At 40.5% G+C, this 15,412-nt stretch overlaps 1 non-coding gene across 1 annotated transcript; it reads right to left on the bottom strand.

Annotated features, from left to right (window-relative positions):
* Nucleotides 1–1,619: 1,619 nt before the first annotated feature.
* Nucleotides 1,620–1,726, bottom strand: LOC123615970 (U6 spliceosomal RNA). The gene has a single exon (XR_006723828.2). It is a non-coding gene; the product is annotated as a U6 spliceosomal RNA (small nuclear RNA).
* Between the last annotated feature and the right edge of the window lie 13,686 nt (nucleotides 1,727–15,412).

Consider the following 15,412-nt stretch of genomic DNA (forward strand, 5'->3'; position numbering starts at 1 on the left):
GTGTCACCTCACACCGGTCGGAATGGCCATCATTTAAAAGTCTACAAATAATGAATGCTAGAGAGGGGGTGGAGAAAAGGGAACTCTACTATACTGTTGGTGGGAATGTGGTTTGGTGCAGCCACTACGGAAAACAGCAGGGAGGTTCCTTAAAAAACTAAAAACAGTATTACCATATGATCTTGTGATCCCACTTCTGGGCATATATCTGGAAAAAACTCTAATTCGAAAAGATATGTGCATCCCAATGTTCATAGCAGCACATTTACAATAGTCAAAACACAGAAGCAAACTAAATGTCCATTGACAGATGAATGGATAAAGAAGATGTGAGAGATATATGTGTATATATATATATGTGTCCTATATATATATAGGAATACTACTCAGCCATAAAAAAGAATAAAATAGTATCATTTGCAGTAGCATGGATGCACCCAGAGATTATCATGCTAAGTGCAGTAAGTCAGAAAGAGAAAGACAAATAGCATATAATATCACTTATATGTGGAATCTAAAATATGATACAAATGAACTTATTTATATAACAGAAACAGACTCACAAACATAGAAAACAAACTTATGGTTACTAAAAGGAAAATGGGATAGGGGAGGAATAAATTAGGGATTTGGGATTAGCAGATATACACTACTATATATAAAATAGAAAAATACCAAGATCCTACTATATAGCACAGGGAACTATATTCAATATCTTGTAATAAAGCATAATGGAGAAGAATATGAAAAGAACATATATATGAATAACTGAATCACTCACTATGCTGTACACCAGAAACTAACAACATGGTAAATCAGGTATACTTCAATAAAAAATTAAAAAAAGAAAAGCCCAATGTTTTTACTTGCTGGTCTCCACTGCAATATTTTGAGCACTATACATGGGATTCACTGACCCATCCTCTTGCCTAGTGCAGAGCCTGGCTGGTGTGCCGGCTAGAATCACAGGAAAGTACTTTTAGACACAATGTTCATCCTCAGCCCCAGCAGCACTCCCAGGTGAATGCAAAACAACCTTCACTTTTGATGCCAAGATTGACCTCCCCCTCAAGGGCATACAGTATAATCTTGGAATTTAAAGCCTACTAAACGGTATCAATAACATATCATACAAAAATTAATTCTCATGGTCAAAGAAGTCTGGAAAATGCTCTGTATTATCGTGGTCCAAGAGAAATATAATGCAAGCTACATATGTAATTTTAAGGTCACATTAAATAAAGGTAAAATAAAGCAGGTGAGATTAATTCTAATGATGTATTTATTTCATCCACTATATCTAACATATTCCCATTTCAGGATGTAACCAATAGAAATGTTTAATGTCTATTAATGTTTGTCAAATGTGAAACTTTCACAAAGAAAAGATTCTCTACCTTGTCTTCCGTACTACATTGTGTATTTTCCACTTTCAGCCTATCTTAGCTCAGATCTCAATAGCCATGTGACAAGGGGCTGCCTACTGGGCAGCACATCTCTACATACAATATACCTATCTTAGGGAACACGGAGCACATTAATTCATTAAAAGCTTTGAGAAATTATATCCTGAGACTCTATCCTAAGATCTACTTAACTTTAATTTCTTTTTTTTTTTTTTTAATAGGAAACGCTTCACAAATTTCCATGTCATCCTTGCGCAGGGGCCATCCTAATCTTCTCTGTATCATTCCAATTCTAGTATATGTGCTGCCAAAGCGAGCACCTACTTAACTATCTCAGAAGTTCTAAAACCTGTTTCACCATGGAACACATGCGCACGTGTGCGCACGCGCATGCACAAACACACACACGCACACACACACACACATGCTGATTTTGGAATACCTATTTAAATCTTACAGAATTAGTCCTTCTGAATACAATACTTTCAAAAAGAAAATCACTACTTAGAGATCAGCCTATGCAGTAGAATCTAGATGACATGGTGAGGGTGTGCACACAAGGAAATGTATGTCTGAGGGTGTATGTGTGGTATCTGAGAGTATTTGTAGGTATACATGAGCGGGGGTGTGTCGGGGTGTGGGTGTGAGGGTGTGTATGAGGCTGTATGAGCTGTGTTGAGAGAGTTGTGTGCTTGCTGGAAACTGTCAACAGAATTTTTTTTTAAGTAAAAATGAAATGTGTTGTTTTTTTCCCTCATGAGAGTCCCTAAGGTAAACTATTATTTGATCTCTTTGTTTCCTCATGAAAATTACATTCTTCAGATAAATACTTTAAATTTTTAGTCTATTTGTTTCTTAACACTAGAGGTGAACCAAAGAACAACTGCTTGGGGAAAGTAGGAACTGTAGCATGGATTTTCTTTCTGCTTTTGTGGCTGCGGTAAGATTAATAGAGTTAAGGCTACCTAGGTAGAATTGGGAACAAAAATATAATTAAGAAGCATACATTGAGCTTCCTTGTATTCGTGGTTAGAATGATACAATATCTTCAGGAGCTGGATTCCTGTCAAATGTTCCTTCTTATTAAAACAAAAAATTCCAAAGCACTACCACTTGCCAAACAAATCCGGAATCATCTTCCCAAAGGCAGAAAGATATCAACTCGATTGTTTTTTTTATTACAATAGAAGTAAGAATACACTCCAAAGGAAACACAATGAAACAACTCCCAGGGGAGGGAAAGACTGAGTTTGCCACGTGGCGTGAGTCCTTAGCTCAGAACATGCAATGGGAATATGGCCAAGCAGGTCTCTAAGGTGTTCATTAGCACTAATGGGAGGGACGTGGCCAAGACACGTAATAAGTGTGCAGCTTCGGAAGCGTGGGATTATTCAGAGAGGACAACTAACATCTGAGTGATCAACACTTTGAGCATTTGTCATCTCGGGGCCTCTTCCTTTTCAGAGAATGTCCCCCTGTCATTTTTAGTTGAAAAATAGAAAGTAGAAGAGTTCTCCAGACATGGATAAAATGGTACATTATTTTACTATAATTACCAGACTGGCTGAAAGAACTCAAAGTCCTCAGTCCTTCCCTTATTCCTTTTAGATTCAGAAGGTGGACTTGGGGGGGGGGGGTGGACAAACATGTGGTACCATTAAAGAATCATTTGGATTTTGCTTTAGAAATTTGGTGACAACCACAACTCTTCTGCCAAGGACTTTGATAGATCACTGGAGCCTAGATTTGGTGGAGACTGCTGCTGGCAGCGTGAGGTTGGAGTAAATGACACATATGATGGGACACAAAAGTACAGAGGAAGCCAAGTGTTCATGTTCTGATACGGCCTCATGACGCACGGTGTGACCTCGAATAACTTTTCTAACACAGCTACCCTATCCATCCAATGGGTAACAAATTCATACCTCACAGGGCACTGAAGCTTCATTAGTATACATAAAGCCAAACTTGGAATTGTCCTGGTGCTGTTTATTACTCAGATATTCAGATTTGGAAGCACAGAAAGACAATGTAACTTAGAGGACAGACTCTTAAGCCCTTTGTAAGTTCCTCACATCAAGATGGCTGTTTAATACTTCACGTGTTTTGACAGTTACGTCAGTGACACTAGCCGTCAGTGGTAATCAGCTACAGCAGACGTGTAAATGAGCAACGTTCACCCTCAGTGGAACAAATGACGCTTTTCAATCATCTAAGTGATCAGGCCTGTGTAGTTCTGTTGAAATGATGATACAAATAAGTTCAAAATAAGAAGCTTCTTATGTCGTGAATTTGAGAAAAACAGTGATGAGAGTCTGAAAATGTTATTAACTAAGATTGGAAATAAATCTGTTTCTCTGATGGTATAGTAGACGAGGTAAGTAAATTTTAGGGACTATTTTGTACAAACGTCTTTCTTTGAAGTAAGGGGAATGGGGAATTGCTCATTTTTTTGCTTGTGTGTGTGTGTGTGTGTGTGTGTGCACGTGCGCGCGCGCGGTATACACAGGTTGAATTTGCTTACGCTACAGTTCCACTGCTAAGCAGCTGGAGGTCAAGAATTGTGTTCTTAATACCCACTACGTAGGAAGAAGCATTTAATGGGTGCTTATTAATGGCTTTTGGTGTTAGTGCAGTAACTAATTGTAGCTTTTTATGTAATTACTGATTAGAACAGCCTGTCTGAGCTACTGAAGAAAACAGAAATGTGCTATGTCAGTGCTCTGGAGTCCCTGACAAACACATTAGAGCATCCCTATCAGAGTCTACTAGCTCTTGATTCTGGTTCCTTCCTCTTCCCTCACTGCCCAGATTCACGCTAGCAAAGCTCCTATCCCACCCTCCCTGTCCAGATCTGGCCAGTAGCCATCATGAGGCTGTTGGGAGGCAGACACCAAGGACCCCGTCTGTCTGCTATGCCTACAGTCTGGCCTGGCCCACGCTCCAGTTCCTCACTCTTCGCTTGTGACTCCACGGTCACACCTATGATTTCAGGTATCTGGGTCCACAGGCCAGTCTGCAACCTGCTCAGTTCTCTTTGTTTGCCAAGGTGGGATGTGCTGACCATGGGAATGTGAACCACAGCCCCCCACACGCAGGGAGGATTGTTGGCGAAGCCTCTGCTGCCATGTCTGAAGTGCATCAGTGTGCCTGGGCTCAGGCCACGCTTCCCGTGGCCAGTGACAGAGTTATGGCAGGGGTACAGGACCCTGATGGGGTGACTTTGGCTTGAGAACTCCTGATGGCCTTGCCATAGTTTCCTTAGAACTGTACCCAGAACTTCCCTCTCTCCTTCATCTGAAACAGATTTGCAACAAGGTCTGATGGCTCTCCCAGCCCCTGTTTTCTCTCACAGCTGTTTCCCCAAATACGCTTTGTAGGTTTAATCCCATGTTAGGATTTGTCTCTGAAAGGACCTAAATTAACATATTGAACATGGGCTTTTGTACAAGGGATGGCAAATTGTATACAGGGATGTTAATCCTATGAAGAGTTCTGGCACTGGACCTGAAGCCACAGGGTTTAGGCAAATATGCTACCAATCCTCCTTTCTGTACCCATGACAGACATTGGTAAACAAGCACACCTATGCATGAAACAGAAGTGCTGAGTTAGCAACTGGCCATCAGCACAAGTGCTTATGGACGCCAGGCACTTGTCATTATGTTTCAGATCTGTCTGCAGAACCTAAGTGCAAAAGCGATGAATCATGACGGTTTGATGTGAGGACGTTCGGTCCTTCACCAGGATTCTTTTGTCAAGTTTTTCCAGCAACTCCCAGGGAATGCTTGCATGTTCCAGGAGCCTGTGCTGGTTGGTGCACGACATCTCCATCAGTCCTCCAGCTCTGCATCTCTGCACTTCCCCCTTGCCACTACCACTACACAGCAGGCCATTTTCTACCACTTCTAACTTTTTTTTTTTTATCAAATGAGATTTTAAATTTTTGTATTAAATAAATGCATGCACATGACTTTAAAAGTCCCACATGGGCAGTACTTAAAGGTTTATAATTTTTAAAAAATTTATCCCTTGCACTGCCCTTCATTTATGTCCCACAGAAGCAACGCTTTCTTAACTCTTCTAGCTACTTCCCCTAGTATTTACCTTTGTATTTCTAAAATTTTGCAAGTACTGCCATTTCTGGTTGATCAATTTAAGAAAGTATCTACTGACTTCCCTACATGCTACATTAAGACTTAGCTCATCGCCATGTCCCACCATTTTCTTTTTTCTCAACACTCCAACAGAGTCTTATGTTTTACCTAAACAACAGTCAATGTTTACATTATTAAATTTTGCAAATCTTATTCAACTCACTAGAGTTATGCTTCCTTTTCTTATTGATGTATAGTCAGTTACAGTGTGTCAATTTCTAGTGACCAGCACAATGTCCAGTCATGCATACATACACATATATTTGTTTTCATATTCTTTTTCATTAAAGGTTATTACAAGATATTGAATATAGTTTCCTGTGCTCTACAGAAGAAATTTGGTTTTTGTCTATTTTTAGAGTCATGCTTCTTCTATGTCCAAACATATATCTGCTGAGTTAATGCTTTTATAATGATTATTATCATTATTATTATTAATTTTCTTGGTTCCTAGAGCCCTCCCTCCAGGAGCTCTCTGTCCTCCTGATCCTTTCTGGGCTGATTTTTCTCTTCACTTGCTGAAAAGCTGCATTCCTAGGGCTGTCTCTTTGCCAGTCTTCAGGATGATATCCCATATTTTACTCTGTCTCATCATCTCCCTCTTTCTTGGTTTACCCTTTCATTTTGGTAGGCTGTCAATACTCAGTCTGTGGCTGATGTTCCTCCTTGAATCATTTCACTCCAGGATTTTCCAAAGATTGAGAAAGACGTTGGTTTATTAACTCCTTGCCCACGTGAAAATGTCTTTATGCCATCCTTGCACTTATTTAGATAGTTGTGTATTTCTAGGATGAAATCTATAGTCTAGAAGTAAAGCTAAATCTAGGATGAAAACGTTTGTTCTCTTTTTAAAAAGGCACTTTTTAAGATTCCAACGTTGTTGTTGGGTTGAGAGATCTAACGTCATCCTGTTTCCAGTTCATTTACTGTTTCTTCCTCCTTGGAGCTTTTAGGATCACCTTTTCTCCTTTGAGCTATGAAATATTACCACAGTATGCATAGGCATGGCCTCAGCTTTGGCCAGAGAGAGAGACTGTTGTGCAGAACGTTTACTGGGGACTGCTCTTGGAAACGACACCTAGGAGGGGTAGGGAAGGTGGGATGGGGCAGAGGGAGAACTTGAACTGTGACAGAGTTGCAACAGAGACTTCAGTCAGTTCTGTGGAGAGCTCTGACAGCCAGCAGGTCCTCCTCTGTGAGGAGGGACAGCACTTCAAAGGCAGCTAGGCTGAGCCTTGATGCGCCCTTCCCCTGTTGACTACTCATGGATGTGGGCCACTCCGAAGAAGGGACTGATCTTGGATGAGGCAGTGCCCTTGAGTCAACGTTAACTGTTCCAGAGAGAATCATCAGCCACCAGCAAAGCTGGGTTATGGGGAAATGAGTGCCTCAGTCCTGCAGGGAAATCTGGGTAGCACACAACGGTACTCACTGTAACACAGGTCTTACTTTAATAATTGCGCTGAGCTCTTGCTGGACTTATTCAGCCTGAACAACTATGTCCTTCAGTTTTGGGAAACCTTCTTCTGTTTGTTCTTTATAGTTTCTTCTCTTCCTTTTTCTCTTCGTTTTTTTTTTTCCTCTATGAGTCATACTTTGCTTCTGCAGAATTGACCTTCTAATCTCATCTTTCTTTTTCCATTGGCTGTCTCTTGGTCTTTTCATCCCAAGATGAACTTCATTTTCCAATATGCTTGCTGTGGTCATCTAATAGCATGGTGAAGCTGAGAGATATGTGTGGGGACACCAGTAGCATCTGCTATATGGATTAATAACTCACTTATCCCTTCAGGGTCATTTTGTGGAATTTTGGGAGAAGGAATATACAAGCACAGATGGTCTACCTGACATTCTGAACCAGGAACATGAGTTACAGACTGTCTTTACTCAGTCTGCTGCTGTTCCTCTTTGAATCACCTCACTCCGAGTGTAATCAAAGAGAATCTATTCAACTCACCGTGAAGGCTGAGATCAAGCTATTACATTCAGCAAGACTTTACCAAAGAGTATCTGAAGTGCACTGCTAGACAGAGAAATCTTAAATTAGATGTTAAATTTGCCTCCTCTCAGGAGAGATGCATCAACTGAGTGTTCGTTTAATCCAAACTTTGTCCCATGTTTCAGGGAACAACTCACATCTCCTCTCTGTGGGCCCTTGAGTGCATCTCTTCCACTGTGTCTACAAAAGCCAAAGTGAGGAAGGTCTCCCTTCACCTGAAGTCTTAGGCTTTCCAGTGCAGTCTTTATTTTTAACCCAGGACTGGCCTCTTCCCAGGATGACTCGTGGTAGAAATTCCCATTCTCTCCAGAGCTCTAAGGCCTTGAACAGAGCCATGTTTTCCCCAAGAGTGACGTCAGGATGTCTTAGGATGTCTTCCGCAGAAGTACTGTGAGATGTCAAGAGTTTAGTCCAGGGAAAGCACACACAACTCAGGGATTCCTTTGGCTCATTTTGATAATCAATCTACACCTCCCTCCAGCCATTTTATTTTCTTGGCTCTCTTGCTCCAGCATGCAACTGTTTAAATAATAAAACACACACACACACATACACACACACACACACACACACACACTCCACTCCAAAACCAGGCGATAATATATAGACCTTGTAGGAATCAGGGCCTGCAGACATAAAGATTTTCACTGAATAAAAGAGTCTTACATGTTCTCCTGCAGAACAGTTAAACTCCTCAAACAACAGTTCCTCCAGGAAAGGGTCTTCTGTCGCATTTGTATAATCAGTGCTTTCTCCTAACCAAGGGACCTTTAGCCTCAAAGTAATAGCATGTCTATCTCCTGCAAACAGAAAATTATTCCATTGAAGACATTAGTAATTTCAGGATTTCTTTTTCCATGTACTAGAGCCTCATGTTCACAGCCAATGAATGTGACGTCAATCAGCAATGAGTTCAAATCTCAGCTCTGTAACTTCCTAACAGTGAGTCCTTGGGACAGTTATTTCATTGTCTTTGATTCACCTTTCTCATCTGTAAAATGGGAATAGTCAAGACAACCGACCTCAGATAGATGTTGCTAAAGTTAAGGGAGGAAATCCATGCAAAAGACCTTCACACAGGGCTTCATGAAAAACAGAAATATTCAATAAATACTGACTACCACTATTATTAATTAAGAGTGCAGCTGCTTTTTCTGCTTCACGGTTATCACATGTTGAGTAATTGGTTGTGTATTAAGACAGGACACAAGTGATGTAAACTGGAAAAACCTCGGCCATTACATAGAGACTACCAATTAAAACCCTGCTGGGGGTCAGAGGTCAGAGTAGGTGTTTAGCCCCCACTAGTAAGATGGTCCCCTCATGTGGCTTGAATCCTGTTTCAATGAGTTCAAGAAAGGGGCCCCAAATTCTGCAGCTTTTTTTTTTTTTTTCTTCTCCTCCTGACATGAGGGAGAGGCTGCAGGAATCCTTGGCCAATTTAAAGCTTGACCAGTTGAAGGCTGACAATTGCCTGCCAGTCTGCACTGTGCAAAAGATGAGTGATAATGAGGAGTTTCCTAATTACCAGGGCTTTGGGCTTGTCAGATTATAAATCTCTTCATGAGATGCAGCTAATTGGCACTGTCAAGGGGAGAAATTTAGAAAGACCTAGATAATAAGCAGATATTGAATTTGGTTAGGGATGACTATTTCCTATTGTCTCTGTTTGTAGCCCTCTTACATAATAAATCTCCCTCTGCTCATGTGTCGGAAGGAAGGGGGATTCCCCCCTCCTCCGCCTACCTCAATGGTGTGTTGGAAAGAACAGAGGTTTGTGAATATTATTCCTCCTCCTCACAGGAGGGTTTTAAAAATCTGAACTTGGAATGATGGAGACCATCTCACTAGATTAGTTTTGGAGACTCAAGTACCATGTCTTGTGAAAGAAACCTGGATTTTTTTTAAATGGAAGACACATTTCTACTCCCACCTTGTAACTTTGTAACACATGGGAACACGAGTGGCTTACATCACTACTTGTATATGCTAAGTCTGGAAGAAGGTACCCCAAACTGGCACCCCTGAACTCCACTGGAGAGGCAACCAGGGAACTTTTGGTTATGAGCCAGAGGGAAATTTTCTTTTGTAGAGGCTTTGAATTTTCACAGACATATGCATATTTTCTTTAAAAAGAGAGAGAAAGAGAAAAAGAATGTGAGATAATCTGTAAAAATGTCTATGTCTCTCTTCAGGAAGCCCTTTCGAAAGTGCTATGAGACTCTGGAGTTGGGGAATTTCAGAATTGGCCAGAAATGTAAGATTATCTGTAACAGGAATCCCAACCCTGGCAATTTATGAGAATCGCCTGGAGATCTTGTTAAGCATACAGATCCCAGGGCCAGATCCCAGGCTGCTGATACAGAATTGAGGTGTGTGGCAGAAGGTGAGCATACGAAGAATTCACACTTAAATGTAACATTCTTTCTTCCTGACAAGCAGACAGCTTTGGAACTCACTGGCCTAGGGCAAAAATCTCTCTGTGCTTTACCCACTCAGCTATTCAAACTGTCTTCAGGTCACAGCACTGTCGGGGCCCATGGTTGGTGGTGGCAGGGGATGGAGGAGATAGAAGTGAAGCTAAGGGGAATTAGTGGAAAAGGATGGAGACACACACACATACAAAAGCCCTGCTTTCAATTATTACATATTTTGGGAGATTACTGGAAATTTCTTTTGAGGAAGAGATTCTACTGCTAAAAATATTTGAAAATTACTGTTCCATCTGGAGGAAATTATTCCCTAGGCATCATTTCCAAGCGACGGTCCATCCCCAGGTAGACAGAGAGCCAGTATATTTTCCATCTATCCTTATTCTACAAAATACATGTATGCAAAAATATGTGTGCACAAGTATTCATTCACATATATGGCATACGATATGTGCACGTGTAGACGTCCTGCCATAGGAACAAAGGTTTCTTCATGGATACATCTTCCACCACAAAGGACAGTAAACTTTTTCCATAAAAGACAAGGGAGTAAATGATTTAAGCTTTGCAGATGGTACAGTCTCTAACCTAATACCTCTGGCACTGACGTGTGAAAACAGCCATAAACAATCCATACGTGAATAGGAATGGCTGCGTGCGGATAAAACTTTGTTTATGGACACTGAAATCTGAACTTCATATAATTGTTTTAAAGACTTCATTTTTCAGAGCAAAACTGAGAGGAAGGTAAAGACTTTCCACATACCCTTTCTTCCCACAGATGGATAGCTTCTTCTCCCATTATCAACACCCCCCCCCACACCAGAATGGTATATTTTTCACCAACAGAGAACCTGCATTGATACATTATAATTACTCAAACTCCATAGTTTACCTTAAGGTTCACTCTTGGACAAATACATAACCTGTATATGATTGTACATCACTATAATCTTATACAGAGGATTTGTACTGCCCTAAAAATCCCCTGTGCTCTGCCTGTTCCTCTCACCTACCCCACCACATGACACCACAGCAACCACTGATCTTTTCAATGTCACCATAATTTTGCCTTTTCTAGAATGTCACAGAGTTGGAATCATATAGTATGTAGCATTTTCAGATTGGCCTTTTTCACTTAGTAATATGCATTTAAGTTCCCTTCATGTCTTTTCATGGCTTAAAAGCTCATTTTTCTTTTTTAGTGCTGAGTAATAGTCCATTGTCTGAATGTACACTGTCATTATTTATCCATTAACCTACTGAAGGACATCTTGGTTGCTTCCAAGTTTGGCAATTATGCATAAAGCTGCTGTAAATATTTGTGTACAGGTTTTTGGGTAGAAATAAGTTTTCAACTCCTTCGGGTAAATACCAAGGAGCATGATTGCTGGATCATATGGTAAGAGTATGTTTAGATTTATAAGGAACTACCAAGCTATCTTCTAAAGTGTCAACTTCATATAATTTTCAAGTATCATGAAATATTCATCTTTTAATTTCTTTTCTACCATTTAAAAATATAAAAACCATTCCTAACTTGTGTAACATACCAAAGAGAGTGGTGGGCTGGATTTGGCAATCCTGTAGTAACTTGTCAACTGCTCCTCTATTACCTAGTTTAAAAGACATATTTTTCCTTCTTTAGCATTGGACAAAGTTATTCATCTCTCTTAGCACCAGAGTTCTCATCTTTTAAATGGAGTGGTTAGTGGGCCTAATATAACAGAATTACTTGAGAATTTTGTTGAAAGATGGATATCTGGTACTCTTCCATCTCCATACATTAATACACTTACATTTTCTTAGTGTTTTATTAGTCAGGATTCTTTCAAATGAAAATAATAATAATAATAATAAAATTCACACTGACTTCAACAATAAAGGATATTTGTTAGCTTAAACAGCCAAAAAGCTCACACATAGCTGCACCCAGAGGTTTAAGCACTGTCACTGGGGAGAGATCCCTTTCCATCCCTACATACTATTTTCCACATTGCTGACTATATGGTCAGACAACTTCTCTTCCAGTGATGTATCTGGCATCTCCAGGCTTACATCATCCCAAGCTTACGTTCAATAGAAAAGGAGTGTTATCTCTTTTCCAGGTGCTCAAACAAAACATCACAATTAGCTCTGATTGGACCAGACTGGCTTGACTTAGGGTAAATATCCATCTTTGAACATATCACCATGGTTGCGTGGATGTGATATTCTGCTGATTGGTTCTTTGTCACACATCTACTCCCAGAGCAGAGGGCCGAGGGGAGATGAAATCAATTCCATTCAAAGATATGAACTAAGAACAGGAGACAAATGCTCCTCCAAAACAAAATTAGCATGCTGTTATCTGATAAAAAGAATGGACTTGGACAGCAAAACTCACAAACGTAAACTTCAGAGTTCTTACTCACAGAATCTGGTATCATTAAGAGTTTGGCTTAATTTCTTTCCAACTCTGGGGCAGTGGAGTGAGAGATATTCACATAACTGATGACTCTTGTTTTTGTAGCTGTTGACTTTATTGGGCGTTTTGCAATGTTTCTAAGAGATGTGTCTTTGCAGTCTTTATGTTGTTTGTCTCTCCAGAGAGGAATGACTTCAGAGAATTAGATCTCTAAGGTTTAAACTCTCCCAAGAGGCCCTATGTGGACAGTGCTTTTCTTTCTTGTACCATTTCTTTATTCTCCACAAACGCCTTCCTTCCAATGGTTCTACTAGACGCTGAAAGTTCAACCACAGGAAGTTTAAACTCTCTCATCAACCACGAGGCATTCAGCAGACATTATAAAGAGTAGAACGGACCTCGGAATGCCCTCTTATCCACTGCCTTTCATTAGGACACAGATCATTCAAGACAGCCTAATCTTTTTCTTTGGAGATTTCCCTACTGACAGTCCAGGATTAACATCTGAGATTTAATAAAATACAAAAGGATATCCCATAAACTATAACCATTCATTGTAGCAGGGCTGACTTGAGTCTTTCTTCAGTCTCTGCCCTTTTTCAGCCATTAATATGCATCCTACCTTGGTTCTTTTCCTGTCATTCCAATTGGTCTGGTTCTTCCTCTTTCCTGTTCTCATTCTTGCATTCTCTCTCTCTCTGTGAATCATTTCCTTTTTTCTACTCCCTCCCTGTCTTCTCCAGGATCACCTCTCTCCTCTTTCTCTACTTACCCCTTTATTGTTTCCATTTGTTCTCACAGTTCAACAATCACTTCATTCATCCTTAACAGTACAAGCTATAGTTTATGGAGTGTCTTCTGTACACTGGCTCCTCTCAGTGGCTCTGAGACGGAGCTGGCATGACTTACATCTTACAGTAGGATCACTGACTTCCTAAAGGTCACAAAGCTAGTAATTGGGAGGCTTGGAGTTCAAGACTGCTCTATCTGCTTCCAGAGTCCATCCCCTTCCACTACACTTCACTATATGAATTCTCTTGGTCTATTACTCAGCCCAGATCCCTTGAGCATCTGCTTTGAACTGACATGGTGTATTAGGAATTGCAAGAGGCCCAGTCCCTGTCTTCAAAGAACTCATAGACTAGTAAGGGAGATAAGCAGTCAATTTAATTACTTTATAACTGCTATGACAGAAGCATGCATACATTGCAAAATTACCTCTACAGCCTAGACCTCTTGTCTGAGTTCCACGCCCATATCTCCAAAGACCTGTTGAACATTTTCATTTGGATATTGTTTTTATTATCTATTGCTGCCTAACAAAAATCCAAAGCTTACTGGCTTAAAATAACAATGTGTTATTATTTCTCATAAATTTCTGAATTAACTGAGCTCAGCTGAGTGGTTCTTCTGCTGAAGTTACTCCCAAGCCTACACTCCACTGGTAGTTTGACTGAGACTGAAACATGCAAGATGTACTCTCAACAGCCCTGTATCTCTCCATCCAAGACCTCTCAACGTTCTGTGGTCTAGCCTGACCTTCCTTATGTCATGGTGGCTGGTTCCAAGAGGTTAAGACTCAATGCACAGACACTCATCAAACCTTTTCCTGCATTGTGCTAATGTCTCATTGGCCAAATAAGTCACATGGCCGACCACAGAGTCAATATGGGAGGGGACTATACCAGAGCATGACTACTGGAGCCATGGATTGCTAAGGGCCACCAATGAGATGGTCCACCACAGGTGTTCCATTTTCATCTCCGTTTCTTAAACTGGAATCATCATGTGCCTTCAAAACAATCTCACAGTGCAATTTTTATTTCTAGTATCACCATTCTCAAGACAACTCACCATTCCAAAATCTACTCTAACTACATCTAATTAGTTTGCAATTCTTTTCATTTTTTTTAATGTAAAATATCTCACATTCTTTCCTTTCTTTTTCACATACACCACCACTACCTGTTTTGTTCAGGATGGTCTGCTAACTTAGAGGATCCCAGCTGTGTGCTGGTACTCACTGCTATGCTGTAAAAAGGTTATAAGGTATGAAGGAGAGGGTGATCATCATTTGAGGATCTTGGAGTGAATGTCTAGGGCAGCTAGAGTCTCTGGGCTGGTCACTCCTGGCTAGGAGGTGTACCGCAGAGAGTAACATACATGTTATTTTTCATATGTGTCATAATATAAAAACATTTTGGAAAACACTGTTGTAACTGAATCTTCTGCCTTCTATCCACCTTTCTTACCATTACCAGGTTAAATGTTTTTACCATCAAAAGTTAATGGCTTCCCACTTAGGAAACCACTTCATATTTTACTCTTCTCTCAACATCATAAGTTACTTATTACACACAGTACAAGTTGGCATCCAAAAATTTCTGCCACCTGACTTAAACACTTGCTTTTCAGCTTTCTTCCCAGTCCTCTACAAAAAATACACTTCTACCAAACTGATCTGCTTAGCATTTCCTAAGAATGCCTTATTATTTTCTGCCTCCCTGTCTCAGGGCAAGCCCACCCTCTTAGAGAACTTCCAGACCCCAACTATCCTTCGAATCCATTTTGAGTTTCTCACCCTCCAGTTTCTTCTGGCCCAGAGTGATGTCTCTGTTTTGCCTCTGACCTCCAAGAAGATATTGTTTATAATACCACACTGTCCAATAGGGTAGCTACTAGCCTCGTGTGGCTATTTAAGTTTGAATAAAACTAAAATTCAGTTTTTCAATCACACTAATTGCAGTTCTAGTACTCAGGAAATACAGTGACTAATGGCCACCATATTGGACACTAAGATACAGAGCATTTCTGTCACTGCAGAAAATTCTATTGGAAAGTTAAGTCTATGCTTTGTTGCCTCTCACTAGAGAGCCTGAAAACCCCAGATACTTCTGTTTCCAGACCCCCTTGCAGGTGGCTTGTCCTTGTGCCCAGATATGGCCAATGCAATTTAAGAGTATGCTTGTTGGGAGGGTTTCTGGGCAAAAGCTCTTTCATATGATCAAAGA

Source organism: Camelus bactrianus, chromosome 17 (assembly GCF_048773025.1).
Source record: "Camelus bactrianus isolate YW-2024 breed Bactrian camel chromosome 17, ASM4877302v1, whole genome shotgun sequence".
NCBI classification, from domain to species: domain Eukaryota; kingdom Metazoa; phylum Chordata; class Mammalia; order Artiodactyla; family Camelidae; genus Camelus; species Camelus bactrianus.